The sequence below is a fragment of the Solanum verrucosum genome, unplaced genomic scaffold (assembly GCF_900185275.1).
Source record: "Solanum verrucosum unplaced genomic scaffold, falcon-dt-bn FXZP01000205.1, whole genome shotgun sequence".
Lineage (NCBI taxonomy): Eukaryota > Viridiplantae > Streptophyta > Magnoliopsida > Solanales > Solanaceae > Solanum > Solanum verrucosum.
In genome coordinates this window covers 2526189-2542410 of record NW_026019950.1, presented here as the reverse complement: position 1 = coordinate 2542410, position 16222 = coordinate 2526189, and the positions used below count along the sequence as shown (strand labels likewise).

General features: G+C 30.1%; 1 pseudogene across 1 annotated transcript; it reads right to left on the bottom strand.

Annotated features, from left to right (window-relative positions):
- Window positions 1–423: 423 nt before the first annotated feature.
- LOC125813795 (uncharacterized) lies at window positions 424–7488 on the bottom strand (annotated as a pseudogene). Its single transcript, XR_007442090.1, has 6 exons — window positions 7431–7488; window positions 5071–6716; window positions 4641–4883; window positions 2410–2490; window positions 1014–1397; window positions 424–547 (listed from the first exon to the last, which is right to left on the bottom strand). The product of XR_007442090.1 is annotated as an uncharacterized LOC125813795 (transcript).
- Window positions 7489–16222: the final 8734 nt, after the last annotated feature.

Here is a 16222-nt window from a genome sequence, read left to right as displayed (position 1 = left end):
TGGGGTTTTTCGAGAAAGACTTTTCATGCATTTATGCAGAAAATTGTGGAGCTAAAGTCAAAGGAACTAGGGTATGAACAAATGGTTTCTAGTAGTTAGTACAACTGAGTCACATTTCAGAATAGTGAAAAGAAAGAAAAAAAAACATTTCTTCCTTTCCCTGTTATTTTTTTTTCCATTGATGGTAGAAAATGCTTATGTACAATTCTGTACAGGTCAATGATAAAACTATTTATTGGAAAGAATTTACAGGTGAACTAGGAATAACATTTACATTATGCACAACGGAAATAAGACGGTGAGACATCGAATAAAGTTCACCATCTCAGTCGCTGATGTCAAAATACTTGGGATCTCTGGGGAAATGATGTTCTACATGTAACTGCAGTTTCAAAAATATGGATTCCAATTAGTATCATTGAACTAATTGAGCATCAATAATATCACAAATGAAGGCAACCAATCTACACTGCCAAACAATATCTACTTCTGCATCCAGAGGACAATATACTCTTCCACCGAAAAAGGAAGACAATAACCTAAGCATCTCCTTCAAAGTTGGCAAACAGCACGGAGAAGTAGATATTGATGGAATATGCATGCACTTAAGAATGTGTATGGGAATTCTCATACTATTATGATTGAAGTCGAGCAAATGCTACAAGTTCCTTGTTCACATTTTAATGAACTTTAGCATATCACTCCAGAAAGACATAACATTAGCTCCCCTTAATCCCAGTGGAGAAAACACAGGTTTCTTCTCCATTTCAGAGAAAGAAGGCAAAGGTTGGATGGTTGGACAAATCTAAATTACTAATCACAACATAGTTCTCTTCATTTTAACAAATTTCAATAACATCAATTCAATTTACTGAGGCAACGGGGTGAACAGAGTGCACCTCAAAGACCAATTAGTCCAACATCACTGAATCTTTTTAAAAGACATACAGATGCTTTAGTTAGCAGTAGGATACATAACGCAGCGTAAGTCATATATACCATATTAGACATACCTTGCCTTCATCAGCATCTGAATGTCGTTGAGGGAAAACTACTCTCATATCATTATACAAGTAGAATCGTCTCTCCTGATCATCTTTGCACTGAATACCTGATTTTGTGCTCTTCTTCGGGTAGGGACACAAGAACCAGAGATGTAGAGCGTAACGAAGAACACTAGAATTAGCAGTACTCTCATTCACCTTTGAAGTGCTATTTGCAGGTTTCGTTCCACAATGGCCTGCCTTGCCAGTACCATGAGATTTGGTAGAATGGCTTTCACGCAGCATAGATTCCTCAACACTAATAACCGACGGTGGTTCACTATCCATCTTTCTGTCTAAACTCTTGTTTCCAGCTTTATCCATAAACAAATTTATCTTTTGACGTAAAAATGTCTGCAATCACGTAACTAGTGTGAGATCACCATTGTCAAATGTGGATTCACATAAATGCTAGTATGACTTTAATAATGCCCCATGTATATCCTATTAAAATCGAAGTAATCACTAAGATCATAGATGAAAGCATTTTAGCTGCACATAGTTGCACCTATTTTCCCGTTACACATGTATAGGCACAGATCATCAAATACCAATCTCAAAAAATAACTATTCAAGTCCAGTGAACCGAAACCAGGACCGCTTACAAAGATTGTTCAGCCAACCTAATCTTTAAGACCAGCAAAGGAATCAACAGGCTACAATTCAACTGCAGACAAACAACTGCATGGCTAGTGAAGCCATCTTGCACTAGTTTGCTTGAAGAACAATGTTTCATGTAATTGGGCTCAAATAGTGATTAAAACAAAGATATTCAAGGCTAATGCATAACTGCATAATAATAACCCCTTTGGATGCTAAAGATATAGTACCTCTTCACTGCATATAACATGAGATGCAGTACTTTTTTATTGACACTCATCATTAAAGCTATCATGGAATCAGGCAAATATCAGAATATAGATTATCTGTCAGTCCCACAGATGAAAGGTATGAAAGAAGAGTCTGACACAACTATCTCCTATCTACTATAAAGACCCATCAGTTTCCCATTTTGTCCATAATCAAACATGCACAAAATCAGTGCAATGCCCAATAGTACTGCTCGCATAGTTCCCCATTTATTCATCATCAAACATGCACAAAATCAGTACAATGCCCACTGGTTCTGCTCTATAAAAGCTCGTGAACTGATTACTTATCTTAGCATACACAGATGCTTCAAGTATTTACTGCTGCTTGAACCATATTCCAATATCAAAATTCGATGAATAAAGTGATGATCGACTAGATATTCTCCGATAAAGAAAAGCTCGTACATCATTATGATAAAAAATAGAAGTTCTCACAATTATACCAAAGTTGCATAGTTTCCCCACCTCAAAGTGGTAATACAGCTTGAACCTACCTTAGTACCAGCTGGCATGTCACTCAAATCATAGCTACATAAGAATGTGTGGATAGGTGTTCTCTCTGGATTGCTTAGAACCTGCGCCAATAGCAATCAAAAGTTTATACTTACATAAAGGAAAGACAAAGGCACATTTATGTTAAAATCATCAGCAAATTACCAAAAAATGTATATCTCGTACAACTAGGAGTCACAAAGAGCTGTAGCATTCAGAAAGAAGGAAGATTTCTACATATATTATTTTCATATAACGGTGGTGTTCAGACCTGCTTGCTCGCAAAAGGAAAATTTCTACATTTGAGTGTCACATCTCAGAGTTATAGCCTACAGTTAATTCTAGAGCTGCGTTCATATTCAGTTTCTCCGTAAAATGACCAAAGAGAACTACTGGATGAGGGACTCAAACTTTCTATTTCATGATCAATCTCCAAGCTATTTGGTATTCTCTGAAACAAATAAGTTATCCTTATTGTTTTAGGATCTCTGGGAAAAGTAAAACAAAATGGTGGTTGACTAATCATAGTCATACAACTCCCTGCTTTAAGCCAAGGAAAAACCAGAAAGATGAGAGTACTTAAGACCAAGGTGATAAACGTAATGGAAAGACCTATATTAAATCAATCACTTCATGCTCCCCACGAGAATTACAGGCTGAGAAGATTGGACCAATGATAGATTCAGAAATCATCCAATTTCTAAGTTTCTTCATTTTACAGTATGGTATCAATCAATCAATCCTAAAGTTTGTTTTGTCCCTATACAATGATGTTTAGGAGAAATCGCTCAAGCATGTTTTGCTGCAGAAGGCCTCATGCGCTGATATCATGAGGTTGACAATTTGTGTCACCAACATCAATATAGAGGAAATAGTGAGAATTAGCACATCCTGGAGATAAAAGGAGATTTGCTGTAGGAGAACAAAGTATGAAGTTCCTATTCTTTTGTAGTAGACAATTGTGTACGGCCCTTTCCCAGACCCCTCATATAGCAGGACCTTAGTGCACTGGGTTTCTCTTTTTCTATTTTTTTTATAACCGGGAAATTCTCGCGGGCCTGTTGCTCACAGTTCAAAACTCCATAGATAATGGGCCTGACCTCCTCTCTTCTTCACTTAAAATACCAAGACTTTTGTCTGCAACAGGGTTCAAAAACCCATGAAGTGCGCCTAAGACACGCCTGCGCGCTGAGCTCGTACCACTAGACCAAAGCTCTGGGGAAAAATATGAAGTTTCTATTATAAAAGCACTAATGATGTAACACCGTGATCATGCACAAGCTTGACTTGTTTTACCTACAATGTTTCCCATGTCACCAGTATTAAGCATATGAAGAACACATTATACAGAGAAAGTTCAAATGCACCCAAAGGTGTGCTCTAGTGGTCAATGAAGCGGGTGCAAACTTTGGAGACTAGGGTTCAAATCCTGAAAAGACCATAAGGCATTCGCTATCTGCCTAAGCATTGGTGAGTTGGTAGAGTTACCTGAAAACTGTGCTAGTAAGAGGCAACAAGCACCCTATGGAATAGTTGAATCCCCCGCAAACCAGCATAGACATCACCATTATTAACAAATAAAGTTGAACATGTGATGCTTCTTCTATCAAACTAAGTTTTCAAATATTGGCTTAATATTTTCTTTTAATGTGTAATATAATATACAAGTCATTTAACATCTCAAATTCAGTTTCCAGTCAACTACCCTTATATAAAATGGTCTTAGGGAGTAACTATTAAGTATTTTTTTTGAGACAAGGGTAACTATGTAACTATTAAGTATTTGGAATACAATTTTCAGGACATGTAGTGATGTTGGTATTTCTTAACCAAAAACTTGGTTACAACAAACTTTTGATGATCATGAAAAATTACTTAGCTTAGGATATATGAACAATCAAAATAAGAGTTCTCCTCAAAATGATTTAATTTCCCTTCTATGGAGAAAGTGGAGCCATCACATTTTATCTCCCCATTTATATGTCCAAAATCTATTCCTCTTCCTCATAATGAAACCAGTTTATCAAACATTTTTTTTTTCAAATATCAAATTAGCAAACAGAATTGATGGAATCCTTCAAATTACAAGGATGGGTTCCTATTGCCTCAGAGCAAAGATATGTTTCAGGGCTATCTCTTTTATATGAAAATTAGACTCCTTAAGAATAAGGGATATTCAACATAAGCATGTTCACAGATGCACAAGCAAGCTGAGAGGATAGGAGCAGAATACCAGTTGTATGCGCCCTTTCATCGGTATACGTAGGCGGCCCTTGTTTGTTTGTAAACTATTAGTGCTAGAGTTCCTGATTTGTGAGCCTTTACCATCACTACCTGGTCTTCCAAGATCTATTGATGAGTAATAAAGCAAGAAGTTATCACCATCTACGCTAGTTACAGCAAATGGAAGTTTCTGAGGATGTGGCGAGAAATTTCCACCAGTGATACTAAGGACGGCAAGAAAACCATCAATTCTCTGCATAAGCATATTATAATTTGTCAACAAGAGCAATATGTCAAACCATTTCCAAGATCATGGCACAAATACTTAAACAAAGAGATCAAGGAAAACTAATGCTCAAAACGAAGACCAAGGATAATTTGGATGACATCTGAAAGAACATAAACAGCATCTTCAAGATAATTGAGGCACTAAGACCAACCTGGCTGACTACACTGGATGTCAAACGACCAGATAATAGTGACTCCTCGAATGAACCGACTAAGGACCTTTTGACAGACAGTCCACTAAGACTTCTACCAAATCTTGCACATTGATTTGTAGGAACTGAATTTTGTGTCTTGGACCGCCTCATGACACTTAAACTTTCAGGTGTGGAACGTTCAAAGTTCATCTCAAAAACTTCAACATCTTGAAAAAGATCACTTCCTGTTTTGCGATCCTCTTCCTTCCGGGGAGATAAAATGCCTGAAAGCCTTCGATCAAGTGACTGTTCCACATCCTTCAAAGTTAAGTAGTTATCATCGTGATCCTCCCAGGAATGCCTAAACCTTTCTGCGCGTCCCAACCTTATATGAGATTTTGGTCCAAGAGGAGAAAGAGACGGAGGTGGCGAGAATGTATATTCTCCGGGCATGTCCATTATCCCATCTTTCAACTGTGTTTTTATCATATGTGCATAAAAGTTTAACCCAGGGGATGGAGGAGTAAAAGGGATCTCAGATTCAGGTCCCCCGTCATTGAACAAAGGACAATCTATGACAAAAGTGGAGACTTCTCCACAGTTTTCAGTTGGCAAACAATTCCCCCTAGGGAAAGATGGCATGAACCAATTTTCATTACTAAAGTTGTCTGTGTTGCCTATATGAGCCTTTTTATGTTCTTGTGAGGAAGCACCATATTTATCACGAGTGAAGTTGGAATTACTCCGAACAGTACTACCACCAATATCCAGAGATTCACCAGCAAATTTATCTGGAAGAACCATACCATTCAAAGGAGACAACAAGCGTTTCCTAACTAATGAACTTGTAGTCTCATTCATTCTGTCAATGTCCCGAACCACAGTAGATGAATCGACGCTATCCAATGGATTTGCTTCAAACAAACTAGCATGGCTTTTTATTGCACTTTTTGATTCGAACCCAACAATCCTTGATGCAGGACTCTGGGTAGTCCTTCCACCATTGTGAGTGAAGAAGCCATGATTTTCTGCAGAATCAATCCTCAATTTATGCATGCTTGTCATACCATCTTTATGTAGACTAAGAATATCAGCATCCCTGGAAACATCCCTAGACGAGACGAATGAAAAATCCGCTGATGTCCGATTGCTAAGGCAACTTATGTGCATTCCACTCATATCACAACTACTCATGCCAGCAAATCTAGCAGGAGTTTGAACAAATGTGCTCAATGATGTGGCCACTTCCTCAGCAATATTGCTGGAGGGCACTTGAGGCAACCCCATGTCTAACGTAAATTTGTTACCTCCACAATCTTCTTGTCAATATCTAATCAACTACACTACCTAAATTCTATCACCTGTCTTGCACCAATTCAATATCTAATTACTCCGCCCCATGAAATCCCCAGCAGTTCATTCTCCTACCACCGGAACAAACCTAACTGCAGTAGAACTAGATTGAATCTACAACATTATCTATCATCACACTAAACAACCACTACCTATCTATCAACGGAATTCCCAGAAATGTTTCATCAAACAATCCAGCATCATCTACATTCGACCCAACTAGTAAGGTAACACAATAAGCATTCGCTTCACACCACCATAATACATCAGACCGGCAACCCATTATTCGTTGCACAAGATTAAACCAAATCCTGAAAACAAAACGTCAAACATCAGTCCTATCTCCAAGTCATAGTAATCATCTAAATAACAAAAACATCGAAAATGTATCATCCATTTCATTTACATTGCTATGATCACTCAACAAGATTTATCTAAAAAAAACAACAAGGTAAAACCCCCAAAAAGATTTATCAATGAAAATGTTTCAATTAATCCGATCTAAAACAAACACTGATCTTATAATCTGTTTCATCAAGATCAATAATCAACTTACAAATCAAATGAGCTAAAAATTAGCGATCAATTACAACTCTCCCCCTTTTTTCCCCTTCTAAAAACCCATTAAAAACTTAAAAAACTATCTTCAACATTCAAATTCCCTGTTAACAAACACGATCATCTTTAGTTAATCAAGTCCTCCATTAATAACCAAAACCCAGAAACTTCCAAACACCATCAAAACAGAAAAACGAAAATCCTCATCAATCATCATCAGAAAAGTACACAGGATTCATAATATCAAAAAGAAAAAAAAAAGGAGAAGATTATCTACCCATGAAAACAAAAGGGATGAAGCAGTAATCATCTCTAAATTCAACTAAAGAAGAAAGGGGAGGTATATATATATTTTTAATTTATAGGGAAAAATGAGTAGATATAGATAAAGAGAAATGAAATTTTTCCCTTTTTTCTTTCTTGTGGTTCTTGGTTTTTGTATTTGTTATACTCTCCTTCTTCTTTACCTTTTAACTGCGCCTCCCTCTCCCTTTCTCTCCTTTCAAAGTCTCTCAAACCATTTAATTTCTGTGAAATACATTCATGCCCAAACTTTTCTTTTCTTCTTGCAAAAAAAAAAAAGAAAAATAAAGATGGTGTCTACACAAATACACCAAGTTGTTGGTACTTTCTGTATCATAGGTGGTACTTTGTGTTAGTAATTTGCAAATTTAAGAGATTACTTTGACTTTTTAGATTAATTATTTTTTTAGAAAATATTCCTCTCCTTTGAAAAAGAACAAAAAAATTAATGTGATTATAATTTTTTTAAAATTAGGATAAAAACTAAATTATTATTTTTTACAGAAGTACTGAAAATATCTGAATTATGCATGAATTATTAGTTTGATCCCTAAATTATTGACAGTCTTAAATATATTCCTTTAATTTGATTAACTAAATTTAAATACATCTCGTTCTTACCAAATTTAAGGGTGTTTTCAACACTTTTCTTGACTTTCTATTAATAGTTTTGTGCTCCTACAAAAATTTGAAACCACTTGTTATGTCGTGAGGCTAATCGTGGGTGTATCGGGACTATATCTAAGTTCAATTAGTTAAGTAAAAAAGTATTTTCAAGGCTGTTAATAATTCAAGAGTGAAATTAATAATTTACGTCAAGTTCACAATTTTTTTCTAAATACTTTCTCTCTTAATTATTTTTTTAAAAAAATAAAAATTCTGTGATTCTTTAATTGTTGCCTTACCATGACATTGCTACAAGAAGAAGAATAGGCAGAGAGAAAGCAACAAGTTAGGTACTCCCCTAATGCAATTTGAGGAAAGAAAAATCTGAAAAAATAAGATACAAGAAAACGAAGCAACAAAAAAAACTGAGTCTTTTTTTTTTTTTGGGTCCCTGTCCTGTGCCTGAATTATGTGAAGAAAATATGGAATATTTGAACTTATTAGAATTTATAATATAAATTAAGGAGGTGATTAGCAGTGAAGTTAAATTTTTTATTAAAGGTATTTAAAATTTTAATATATATCTTTAAAATATTATTTTAGATTTATATGTAACATTATTATAATTTTCATCGACAGACATTTGAGTGAATCAATATATTATATGAAATAGATAAAGAATGAGGGTGTAATTTGAAATTTGAAAGATATTGGGGTTACCACTTGCCACTGACATTAGTACTATAGCAAAAGTATGATGTGTTTACGAAAAAATTTACTATGGGGAGAGGTGTGTGAGGATATTTTTATTGCAATTATATTCTGATTTATGGGACCTATTTTATTTTTTATTTCTTTGCCTTTCTTTTGTTTCTCTTTCATGGTTTGTTTTTTCTTGTCATTTTTTTTTTTTGAAAAAAAATTTAATTGAAAACCAATTCAATTAGTCCTTCAATTTTATAATATAAATAAAAATATTTTTTATGGTTAAATAATTACCTAAGATATTAATAGTCAAATTTTAATACGAATATAATTCGTATTCGTATCATAGGATTAAATTATTTTTCATTTATCGTATTTTAAAATTTTCATCTTCCTAATTCATTTCTTTTTAACTTCTACTTTTAGGATCCATTTAAACATAAAATTATTTACTTTTTAAAAATAATCTATTTTTAACTCAATTTTCACTTTTGAAATTGTATTAAAGTACATTCAAACATGAACATCATTTCGAATATTTTTTACAAAATCATTTTGAATATATATAAATTCAATTATATTTGTACTCAACGATTAGAATTTTCTGACAAAAATATTTCAACAAATTTTCTTTTTGCCAATCCTAATATGAGAGAGATAATTTTGATAAAATTTTCAATTTAGAAGATAAAAAAGAATAAAAATGTTCAAAATTGAAGAAGAATGATGTCCGAATTTTTATTTTTATTTTTGGATATGATTCACTTTATTTATATTATTTAGTATAATTTTATTGGATCATGTCAGTTTTAAATCATATTTTCTCTTTCTTCGTAATGTTTAGAGATTTAAAGTCAAAGAATGGATTCACTATATCCAAGTATCAAGAAATTAGTAAAGCCTCACAAAACTTTTGTTTGTTGTGCCTCTACCATACTAAAAATTTTCTACGATTTCTATGGAGATTAGTTTTTTTAGTAACCCCAAAAATGTATTCTAAATAATTAGAATTAATATATTCAAAAATTCACTTTTTAAAACTTATATCCTCAGTAATTTACGGCGTCCAAATTCTAAAAGTCTAGCCAACTACTCACAGCCTGCTAAGATGGTTGTTATTGTATGCTCCGTTTTCTAGTTTAAATATAATTCATTCGTTATCTTTATATGTCATCCTTATTATAAAATATAGATATTTTTTAATATTTGATATTTTATAAAATTAATATATAAATAACGTTATTTTTAAATTAATATATAAATTAATTCATGTTCATTTATTGAAAACTTAACTTCAAAACAACACTAAATAAGAGTAGTTTCTTAAGGAGCGTAACACCTAAAATTGTGAAAATTAAATAGAAACGGAGGGAGTACTATTTATTTCAATTATTACTTAAATTTTAAATATTATTAAAATCATTATTATATAACATTGAAAAGTTTCATTTTATGTAACGAACAATTTGATGCGATCGCCTTATTCCCTTAGTTTTTTCCTTCTTATTTTATCTCTACTTATCATCTCCTCAATAACTTTTCTTATAAATCTATTCTTTAAATCTTGCTATGCAACATTATGTGACAATAAAAAATAATATTATATATCTAAAAAATATATTCATAAAAATAACATAACATATTACAATATGATATATTATGTTATTGAAGAGGCAAAAGAATGAGTATTGAAGTTGAAGAGGCGTTGCCTAAAAAGCAATAAAATTGAATTATATATTTCTTGTTTTGCTCGTTGGCCTTTAAGTATAAAGATAATAAAGGGAGGGTCACAAGTCACAAGTATATATAGAATACGTGTTTGTTTTTTTTGTATAGAAACTCCAATTCTAATTGCATCTTGTCTCTTATTCGTCGGCATTGGTGGCTTGATAGTGATATTGCTCTTATCCCCTCAATTAAACACTTTTTTTTTTTTGTATATCTATATACCCATGGTTTTCATAACACTATATAGTATTTATCATATCATATCCATCAAAGGATTGAATAGAATTGAACCACTCAATTTTTTGCTAAAATTCCATTGTCTCAACTCTAAATTTTTAAGTATTTTATTTGATTTGTCATGGGTATTACACTGGAAATTGAGAATTTATTGAGTCAAATAGGTATATTGCCATGAGTGAGGAGGTAGCATATAGATTTTCTAACATTTTTTTTAATAAAAAAGTAAGACAAACAAATCAATTACGTTTTTTTTTATATATAGAATTTCATTTAGATAAACTAAAAAGTCAAATAGAATTGTTTTCTTTTAGGATTTCGCCCTTCTTTTTATTAATTAAAGAGTATATATAAGTGATTTTGGTCCCACAATTATTAGTACTAATTTTTAATTTTGGTTCTTATAATAATTAATTTAAATATGCATTTTCAAATCCTTTTATATGGAAAATATATGTATAAAGTTGAAACATAAAATTTTAAATTTTTATAATTGTGGATATACATTTTACTTGATTTTTTTTTTTTGAAATTTACTAGATGGATGTCCAAAAACTGGTTTGAGCCATTTTTTGTGAACTTGCATATATTTGAAGATCAAATTTTATTGTGAAATCAATATTTGAAAATAAATTTTTAAAATCAACTCTCAAAATAAATAAAACTCATCAATAATTAAGAAACTAAAAGATTGATTTTGCCCATTTTATTTATTTATGAAGAAAAATGAGTCCAGCAGAATGAGGGAAGTTTTATTTTCTTCAAGAAAATAGGGGAAAAAAAAGTGGAAGAATACAAAATGAAAGAAAAACATAATCGTATTATATCGGGACAGCAAATTCTTCAAAAAACCACCAACTGTCTGCTCACATTTATTTTTTTAAGTGTGCCGCATTTACAAGTCTGTATTATTAGGCAGTTTATTAAATGAAGTAGAATTGTTTCATGCTGACTAAATCAATGTGGGAAAAATGACAAAATTTATTTTCTTTCTCCCCTTGTTTAGCCGGAAAATAAAAATATCATATATTACGTATAACTATAAATATAAAACAAATTATTGAGGTATAAAAAATTATAAAAATAAATAAAATAATTTAAATTTAGTAAAAATTAAACGAATATAGTAAAAAAAAATTGATTTACATTTTAATCTATTTCAATCCAAATAGAATAATAATGGACTCTTTTTAACTCGATCTATCTTTGACCTGACGAAATTCCGTCGATTTACTACCTCTGGCAAAATTATTAGCAATTACTTTTTCTAGAGATTATCAAAGTCGGTCAAAAAAAAGATAATTATTGTAACCAATTTGAATTAGTGTCCTTGTTTAGAAAGCAAAGGGGGCAAAGTGCATGTGCAAAGAAAGGGGATTTAAAGAGAATTATTAAATTAAGGGTGTACCTGAATACAAATCTGTGGAAGATTTGGAAAGTGAGTTAACTATTTAAAATACCAAACAAATACTCCCTTCGTCCCATTTTATATGACATTCCTTTCTATAAATAGCTAGATCATAATACTTGTCATTTTATAAAATTTATGTATGAATTACCATATTTTGCTTATTATACCCTTGATATAATAGTTAATTAATCTTGTCATTTATTAATAAAGTTGACTTAAAAAAACATTAAATAAGGATAAAAGGGTAAAGTTACATCATTTCTTAATGCAAGTGCAAGGTAAAAATGTGACATATAAAATAGGACGGAGAGAGTAGTGAGTTAGAAATTTTGGGGTCGAGTCCTTCTGAATACGACATCATTTTTGTTAGAAAGTATTTTATTCCTAATATAATTTTTTTTTATATAAATTTATATTTAATCAAATTTTAATATAAATATAACACATATTAAAAATTATAAAAGATAGGTGCAATGCACCATTGTAAAATGAACATAGGAGGGTGTAACAAAACTAACGTGTAATGTTGTAGATGAATAAACATAATAAGAAGCGTGACGCGTGCCCTTATGTCTCTGACCTTTTACGTGTTTCTCATCTTCAATCAACCATTTTCTTTTTAGCCTTGCCATCTTTCATTGATTGATAGGTTTAAATTTTTTAAAAAAAAACACCTATTTTAGGCTCCAAATTTAATAGGAAATTATTGAGTAATATGTATAGAAAATATAATAATTATAATTTTTTTTTAATAATAATAATTTAAGACCTTCGTTCAATTTTAACTTTAAGCCATCATTAATCTGCTAGACAATATTAAATGCGTTTAATTGCTTAAACAAATTTTACTTATCGTATTTCATTATTTATCCTCTAACTTTTTATTATTTCATAACCATTCGATATTCAATATTCATTTATAAAGTTTGATAAAAATTTGAATTGCTCTGCACAATGCTATACATAATATTCAATATACTAATGTCCTCTAGCTCTAAGCATTCTTTCTTGAAAGTTGGAAAAGGATTGGATAGCCTTTCACTAAACAAAGAGAGCATTTCCTTGTCCTCTCCGTCGTTAGGGATATTCTTCTTTTTTTTCTTTCTATTATTAATATTTAATAATAAGGTTATTGAAATTCAAATCATATTGATATTATAATTGAAGATTTTAAAAGAAATTGGGTACTACAGAAATCAATCTTATCATTAAGCTTCAAATAAATTAATATGCTTCCATAAAATGAAGTACAAAAAAAAAATTGATTGATTAATTATGTACAAAGAACAATTGGATTTTGAATTTAGTAGAATGACACTTGGGGACTTTTATAAGGGAAACGAACATGTTTATACGGCTTTTTTAATAAAGCCCACTATCTTCTAAATGAATCCGTCTTCTTGTTAGACTTGGCAAATTATGTGTAGTTATTATTAAAAAACAATTACAATTTTATTAATGAATTTTTTTATAAATTGATGGTCAAGGGTTAGAGCCTTAGAGGTTGTTGAGGATAGGAGAGGACGATAATCTTAGAAAAACATTTATGAAATTTATTTTCGCTAAAAGGTTATTTTCTTCGTTACGAAGAAGAAGAAAAAGTCTATTGAAGTAGTATTTAGAAAAAAAAATGTACTTGAGCTATATGTTATCTAAAAATAAAATTTGGGCTATTTTATACTTAACTAGGGAACATGATCGCGCTTCACGCAAGGGTTAAAAGATATGTGCTAGAGTTTTTTTTTTCTTTTCAATTAATTATATCATTATATTATTTGATCGTTCATTATCTCTTCATTATAATTTAGTCGTATAGAGATTATCAGAGAGTGATGAAGAAATAATTTTTAAAAAAGAATACGTGTATGTAGCGTTGAAGATGTAGAAAAAGTATCAAGAGTTGGATAATTTTTTTCAATCTATATATATATAAATTTGAATGAGAAATCGTTGATGTAGCACCTCTTAGAAGCCAGGATTCCTATTTATCTATTTTCTCAAATTTTTCAATTTTTCATCACACTAAATATAATATGATTTAATATTACATTCAATATATTGAGCATTAATTGCATTGCAAGAATAGAAATAAAATTACCATTTATGGACAATAAAAAGGTTTAATTACAATTATATATATATATATATATATATATATAAAGGAGAAACATAGATGAGGTGATGTGGCACCTCTCTATGCCTCCATTCCTATTTATTTTTTTTCTCATTTTTTGGACATTTTTTAATTTTTCTCCTCATTTTAATATAATTATTATTTGTTTATAATTAATGTTTTGTTGATTAATGTGGATGTCCATAACTTCAAGATATAATTTTATCATTATGTGTAATAATACTCACACCTCCACCATCTCCTCATTTATCTTCCACACCATTTAATCTTCCCCACATTCTCAATAATTAAGATCATGTTTATTGCTATCTTTTTGTATGTCTCTTATAACAATATAAATAGAGGTCTTGAGGATGTGTTATGCACTTGAAGATTTAGAAAACACTTGAATATACTTGGAAGAACAAGAAAATTCTCTTTTGTCTCTCTACATTTCTTGTCTATTTTCTCACTTATATTATTACTCATTTTAGTTTTGTTTTACTACATCTTTTCATTCTTGAAAAGTTAAAATATTATAGCTAATTGTATTTATCTTCACAAAAATAAATGTATTGATACTTGTATGCCTATCTTAAGATACTTGTATGCCTACCTTCACATCTTTTGATATATTTTGTCTTCTTTATATATTTTATTCATAATATTTATTTTTAGATTAATTTCATTCCAATATTCATTGATCTCTTTGTATAATAATCAAACATTGAGGTTTGACATATATCATATTCATTCTAAGGAATAAATTCTTCGAATAAATCAAAAATATCATACAGTGACACAAAAAGAAGTTCAATTGTTATACATTTTTTGCTTTAGTATAGTATAAATCAAAATATCATGCAGTGACACAAATGGAAATTAAATTGTTATGCATTTTTAGCTTTATTATAATATATAATTGTAGAAGTAATTTAATTTTTCTATATATTTTAGTGAATGAAAATTCTCAATTAAATTCTTAAAAATTAGATGATATAATCACGAAAAATATTCAAAAGAAAAATACTTGAAATATCTACTTATAAATTTTATCGTTTACCTGCAAATAATTTCCTTAATTCAATATAATACATTTCACTGAAAGACTAATAGTGCTTAAGAAAATTAATTATTAGAAATAAAAAAATATATACACAAGAAAAAGAAAAAAATCACCACAAATATATGACACTCACATTTCAACTAATTAAATATCTAAAAGAATCATAGTTCGATATAAAATTCAATTGAGAGAAAAAAGAAGAAGATATAGAACTTCTTGCATATGAATTTCCTTAGTTCATGCCTTCATGGTATTTAAGAATGATTATAGGAATTGTTTTCATTTAATTATTTCTTGAGTAGAAAAGACTAATTAAATAACTAAATAATTTAGTGAAGAAATATATAGTCAAAGGTTTGCTAACAAACTACTTTTATAAATATTTTTTCATATTTACTTAAAACAAAATATAGATAATGATTTATGTAACTTTTGATTTAGAATTTAAAAACTTAAGTTTTGAAAAAGACTTTTATGTATATTATAATTTCTTCTATTTAAATTATACGTTTGAAAGAAATATTGAAAATAAAATTGATTATATTTTTTGATGATTTTAATATTCGAGTATTAGAAGGAACGAAAAATAAATCATGAATTTGGTGGGCATTTGGCCATATATAATTAGAATTTAATTTTTTTTATTTTACTAGAAATTTTTAAAATCAGAGTTGTGTTTTGTTATATTTTTTTCACAAATAAAACAAAATAACATTTTATTTGAAATTCTATACATGGAGGTGTAATTTGATTTTTTCATAGTCAAAATTAATTTTTAAATGAAATAAAAATTATTTCAGAAAAAAGACGGGTTATATAGTTTATTTCTCCGCGTGAAGCGCGGATAAGTTCACTAATTTTTATTATAATTAAGGAAAGAGAAAGATTACAATAAACGTTTAATTACAATTTTACTATAACTAAGAAAAGATAAATCTATTAATTCAACATTCTATAATCACATTTAATATTCTAAATATTAATTGTATAGTTGGAAACGGAAGAAAGATGTCATTTTTCAAAAAATATATATTCTAATAGCCTAATCTGAAACTTTTGGCATTCTCTATAATATTAAAAATTATATATT